Raw genomic sequence first — 6,000 nt, 5'->3', positions numbered from 1 at the left:
GCATCCTCAAAAACAGGAAACGCTGAAACAAGGGCGCAACGGGTTTTCCTTGTTATAAAGGAACTACCACCAGATGGTGACACAGTTTCAGCGAGGTATGGTGGCGCTTCCCTGAACCCTAATTCCCTATTTAGTGAGGGACGACACCTTTCCTCTTTCCTTTTGTCTCCCCTTTCTTCTTTTTCCTCCTCCTCGGCTGAGGATGAGGAAGTAGAAGAATTCAAAGTTAAAGCTTGCATTTGAGCTTCTACTTTTATATCTTTATATGACTTTCTAAACCTGGCCAGGGAGGGATACAACCTTTTCTCCCCCCCTGGGCTTCCGGACCCCTGGTTGTGAGTATCCGGAGCTTCCTCATTTTGCCCCTGTCTACTGGGCAACTTGTCTTTTCTCTTATCCTGCTCTGGTTCTGATAAGCTATCTTGGTGCTGTTCGAGGGCCAGTTGTCCATCTCTTAACACATCTGAACACCTCTCATCCTCAAAACATGCATCAATAATTCTCCATAAAGAATAAACTCCTGGCCTTAACTTCTTCTCCGTTCTTAGAATCTTTAATTGGGCTCCCAATTCCTTCCAAGCCTCCCTAGTTACCTTTCCTGATGTTTCAAACCAAGGTGCTGCCGCCTGGATGTCATTCAGAAATCGCTGCTGAAAAGAATCTGAGAGGGATAGCCCCTGGATCTTCAATAATTTCTTCAGGATTTTCAAAAAAGGAGAGGACTGCATTGCCCCCATTCTCCAGGATAACTTACCTTCCTTATGCAGGTCGCCTCAGTTCTGAATCCTCCTGTTCAGCACAGGGACCTTCTCCGATGCCTGGATCTGTTGTCTTGAGATTATTCCCAGCGTCCCGGGTTTCGGCACCAGTTGTCGCGAGCCGCTTGCCAGCAAGAAAGCACGCAACACTCAGGATCCTTCTGAAGCTTCTTTATTATCTTGGGAGAAGGTCTAAAGCTTTTACAAAAAACCTTCCTTTATATATCCTGCTAACTATATTAACTCGACAGAAACAAGAAGTTACAAGATCACGACTATAGCACATTCCGATCACTATCAGGGGAACAAACTTCAGGCAGGGAGCAACCATAAAAGCAATGTCGCCATCCCAGAACAAACATCTTGATCAAGGATGACTTAAAAAGAGAACTTCTGCAAATAAGCCACAATCCCAACACAGCTCAGCAAACAGGAGACTGAAATTCCTCACGATGACTTGGCAGCCTGCAGTGTCTGCAGACCAAAGCACTCCACAGAAAGGGGAAAGAAACACTGTATCTGACCTTGTCAGCCATATGGAACTCGGTAAAAAACGATGTGAGTGGAGCCCCTCATGTGCTTTCTATGTAACCCATGTGTGGAGAGCTCTCACAATGAGGTCAGCAAAACTTCCCCATGTGTCTCACGTCAGGTGTTTGAGTCACCTACCACAAGTACGTGATAAGACAGCAAAAATAGACTAACAGTTCAAGGGGGTGGAACATTCAAAAACCTACATTTGAGCATAGACCCAATTGTCACAGATCCTGATAATTTCAGGCCTGAGCAGAAACTTCAAAAACATGGGTTTGACCTGGAATTACTACTTCTGACAAATGCAAGTGTGTCTGGATCCCTCTACACTGTGAATGTGAGCAGAGCCTCTGAAAGTCCTGAGCCCTGCAGTCACATGTGGGGCCCTGTACTACATGGTTAAAAGTACAGCACCCTAGGGCTGAGGATTTAGTACAGGGGTTCCTCTGACTGCCTCACAACCACAAGGTCCTGAGTTCCATCCCTTGTACCAAATAGATAAAGCACCTTCGTGTCCTGACCACCACAGGCATCTATGGAGCCTTGGGCAACAGGAATGTTGAAAGAGCCCTTCCCTGTCCTGACAATGCCAGCTATGTGCGGTCCACCTACAATGAGAAGGGCAGCAGTGCCCCTCATGAACAGTGTCTCCATTGTGTATGGAGCCCTCTAGAAATTGGATATGAAAAGAGGACCACCCTTTCCTGACCCACTCAGGTAGGTGCAAACCTTCTAAACCATGATGTACGCAGAGCCATGCCCATGTTGTGATCACCACATGCCTGTGTGAAGACCTCTCCTACATGGAACGTGAATAGAGTGGTTCATTTGCTCAAAGACTCAACACACAGGCAATTCTGGACAACTCTCTAAGTGAGCAGTGTCTTCCCATGTCTCAAAAGTTTCAGGTATATGTAGAGCTCTATACAACATGGCTGTCAATTCAGCCCTCCCTAGGTTACCATTTCTGAAGGTAAACAGCCTTATCCATGGGGCACGTGCACATATCCCAACTTCTAATGTGATTGTGAGCCCTCTCCTAAGGGAAAGTGAGCATAACCCCCCGTCCTGCCCCTCAGGAACCTGTAGAGACCTCTACACCATAGTGTGGGAAATGTGCCTCGGTCCTAACATCCTCAGGTATTTGTGGAACCCTCTATAAAGTGACACAGAGCACAGCCTATCTCAAGTTCTAATACTCCTTAGAGCCTCAGTGAATCCCACTTTAGCCTGGATGTTGTCAGAGTGCACCACCTCCTGACAATCTCAGGAGTATCAGGACTACGTAAGTCACAGGGTGAATGTGAACAGATGCCCTCACATAAATCCTGATTTACCTGCTAAGGAAGGTGGGGATTGCTGTGAAATGTGGACATGAGCAGGCCGCACCATATCCTAAAATGTCCGGCACTTGTGAGGACCTGAACAATGTGAACGTGAAGAGCAGCTCTCCATATGTTGCTGACTCAGGGCACGTATGATCTCTGTGCAAATGGAAGAACATGGAGCACCCAGAGGGCATCTCCGTTCTGTCCCATATGGAGACTTCCCCAGGTGGGGAGGACAGGGGCCCACTGACTTCTCACAGTCTCAGAGGTGGAAAGCTTCTCAAGCAGGGATATTACTAGACTTGTGCCAGTGCTCACACCCCTGTGTGGAGTCCTCCTTAATGTGGACATGAACAGAGAAGACAATGTCCTGACTATCGCACACAAGTGTGAATAATGCTTCAGGGTGAGTGTGAGCTCAATATGCCCTCAAGCCACAAGAACACATACACACATGCTTACCATCTAGGGCAGGTATGTAGCCTCCCTAACTAGCTGTATATGGGGCCCTCTCTAAAGAAAAGTGAGCAGGCTGCCTGCATCCCCCGACCTGTCATCCCTGTCCAAGACATGTGGAGAACCTTGTACAATGTGAACTTGGCCTCAACACCCACCATCTCTCCACCTGACCAGACCTGTCTGGTGACTTTTGCTACGTACATATATATGTAGCCCCCAGCCCCACATCATGAAGTCTACAACAATGTTGTGATCATAAACATGCCTGTCCTGACCTTCCCAGCAATGTGTACAGTACTGCACAAGACACATGTGAGCAGGTGCACTTCACCCTGTCTTGATGACCTCAGGCACGGTTAGAGCCCTGCAAAATGTGAAAGACCAGACAGAGCTTCCAATTCTGACCTCACAGGCATGTGGGCCTTTTACAAATTCAACTAGAACAGAGCCCCTATGTGTTATATGCATCACCATTAAAAATGGAGATGTGGCCGGGCGTGGTGTTGCACACCTGTAATCCCAGCACTTGGGAGGCTGAGGCCGTAGGATCGCATGTGTTTGAGACGAGCCTGGGCTACATAGTGAGTTCCAGGTCATTCTCACCTACATAGTGAGATGCTGTCTCCAAAAAAAAAAAAAAAAAAAAATGAGACCTATGCTGGGCATTCAGCTCAGTGCTTCACCACTTGCTTCACGAGCCCAAGGGCCTGAGTTTAATTCATGGTACAAAAAAAAAAGAGGAGACCTGTGCACCGAGAACACTCATTTCCAGACCAGTGTAGCCTGTGGAAAATCTCTACAACACGGCTATGACCAGTGTCCCCCACCACACAGTCTCTGCATCTCCCAAGTGTGGAGCCAGCCTCAATGTGAATGTGAACAGATCACCCCATGTGCTCAGGAGTTCAGTCATGGGTGGAACCCTGTACACCTGGAACATGAGCAGAACCTCTGCATGTCCTGTCCGCTACAGGCCTGGGGAAACCGTGGAAAACGTGGAAGTGAGCAGCCCAGCTACATGCTGACCCTCTCAGGGATTTTTAGCCCTGTGTTCCAAGGAGGAAACTACGTGAGCTTTCTAAGTCTGCACCACCCCAGCTGGTGGTGGAGCTCTCTATATCCCTGGACTGGCTGGACCACATGGGTTTGGAATGAGGATTTCTCAGTGGTGTGGATGAGAGCAGAGCACTCCACATCCTATCCTCACTCCGTATGTGTGCAGCCCCTTATAATGCAGCTGTGAATGAGAGACCCAAGGTCCTGAGCACATCACTTGTGTGTGGGCCTCTAAAAAGGGAACACAGAAGCAAAGCCATTCCCCATGTCCTCTTCCTGTCTGGAGGGTGGGGACCCATAAAATGTGTGTGTGAACAGGAACCCCACCCACGTCCTCATGTCCTCAGACCTGTGTGGAGCCCTGTACAATGTGGATGTAAATAAGCTCCCTGGGTCATGATGACCAAACCCATCCATGGAGCCTTGTACAACTTGACTGTACATCCCTGCCCATGTCCTGACTACCTCAGACATATACAGAGCCCTCCACAATGTAAAGGGGACCAGAGCCCCACTCTTGTCTTAAGCACCTCAGGTGTGCAAGCAGCCCCTTACCAAGTGGGTGTTAGCAGAACCTCTCTCTGTCCTGAACAACTCAGGCACGCGTGGCGCCCTGCACACTGTGATTGTGAGCAGAGCCTCCCATGTCCTGATGACCTCAGGCATTGGTGGTGCCCTGGATGGCACGAATGTGAGCACAGCCCTGCCACACACTGACCATCCCAAGTATGTGTGGTGCTGCTACAACGAAGGTGTCAGCAGACCCCTTATTCCTTGGACAACTGCGTCAAGCTTCCAGCTTCTTCAAGGTAGAGGTGAAAAGGGGCTCACTACTTCCTGACCCTCTCAGCTATGTGCAAACCTTATGCTATGTGGACATGAGCCGAGCCATCCCTGTGTTGTGCTCATCTCATGCCTGCAGGGCCCTCTTCAACATGGAAAATGAACAGAGCAGGCCATTCTGTCTATGCCTCAGGCATGTGTGGATCCCTCTATGAGGAAATGGGTACAGCTCCACAGGCAGAAGCCTCAGGCTGTTGGGGAGCCCTGCTTAGTACTCTATGTGGCCTGAACGCTCTTCTGTCTGGACATATTCTAGCAGGGAAGAGCCCAGCCAGGCGGGGATCATTTCTCAAAGTATAGAGCCTAAGACAACGGGAAAGTGAACACACTTTCCATGCGCAAATATGTACTGTGATTTTGAGCACTCTCCAAGGACAATGGAAACACAGGCCCCTCGTCCTGAAACTCTGATACCCATGGAGACCTCTACAAAGCACTGTGAAAAACACACCACCACATCCTCCCAACCTCAGGGGTTGGTGAATCTTCTATAAAGGTCAGACGGAACAACCCCTCCTATGTCTTGACTACCTCTGGCCTCTGGGACGATATCCAATCTGGAGGAGGCCAGAGCATCCCATGTGTGGGCCACGTCAGGCTCGTGTGGAAGAATCCACTAGGGGAATGTGGACAGATGTCCCCACATACATCGTGACATCTGAAGAACATGGGGAGCCCTGTACAGTGTATCTGTGAGCTAGGCCCACCACCTACATTCCTGACACACATAGGCCTTTCCAAAGACCTGAGACACATGGATGTGAAGAGCGGCCCTCCATGTCCTGCCATCAGGGCATATGTGCTCTCTCTACACTAGGAGAGCACAAGCAAGCCAGCTCCGTCTCTGTCACATGTGGAGCCTGCTACCTTGGGCACAGGAAAGGAGCCCCAACTCCTTCTCACCATGCCGGAAGTGTGCAAAACCTGTGCAACATGGGTGTGACCAAGACGTGCACCTGTGGTGAGGATCCCACACATGATCAACACACAACAAAGATGTGATCAGAGTTACCAAAAGCTGG

The 6,000-nt window shown here is 49.4% G+C and overlaps 1 long non-coding RNA gene across 2 annotated transcripts in view; it reads left to right on the top strand.

The window, feature by feature from the left end:
* Positions 1–6,000, top strand: part of LOC104853892 — a 75,125-nt gene that overhangs the window by 57,601 nt on the left and 11,524 nt on the right. The window contains exon 3 of one of the 2 annotated variants that reach the window (XR_004517664.1): positions 1,791–2,009. The exons of the other annotated variant lie outside the window; for it this stretch is intronic. This is a non-coding gene — a long non-coding RNA (uncharacterized LOC104853892). The remainder of the gene's footprint in view (positions 1–1,790; positions 2,010–6,000) is intronic. 2 annotated transcript variants of the gene reach the window in all.

Source organism: Fukomys damarensis, unplaced genomic scaffold, assembly GCF_012274545.1.
Source record: "Fukomys damarensis isolate Sample0158 unplaced genomic scaffold, DMR_v1.0_HiC HiC_scaffold_17, whole genome shotgun sequence".
NCBI classification, from domain to species: domain Eukaryota; kingdom Metazoa; phylum Chordata; class Mammalia; order Rodentia; family Bathyergidae; genus Fukomys; species Fukomys damarensis.
The sequence above is the reverse complement of the archived record's forward strand: the minus strand, read 5'-3'. Positions and strand labels throughout refer to the sequence as shown.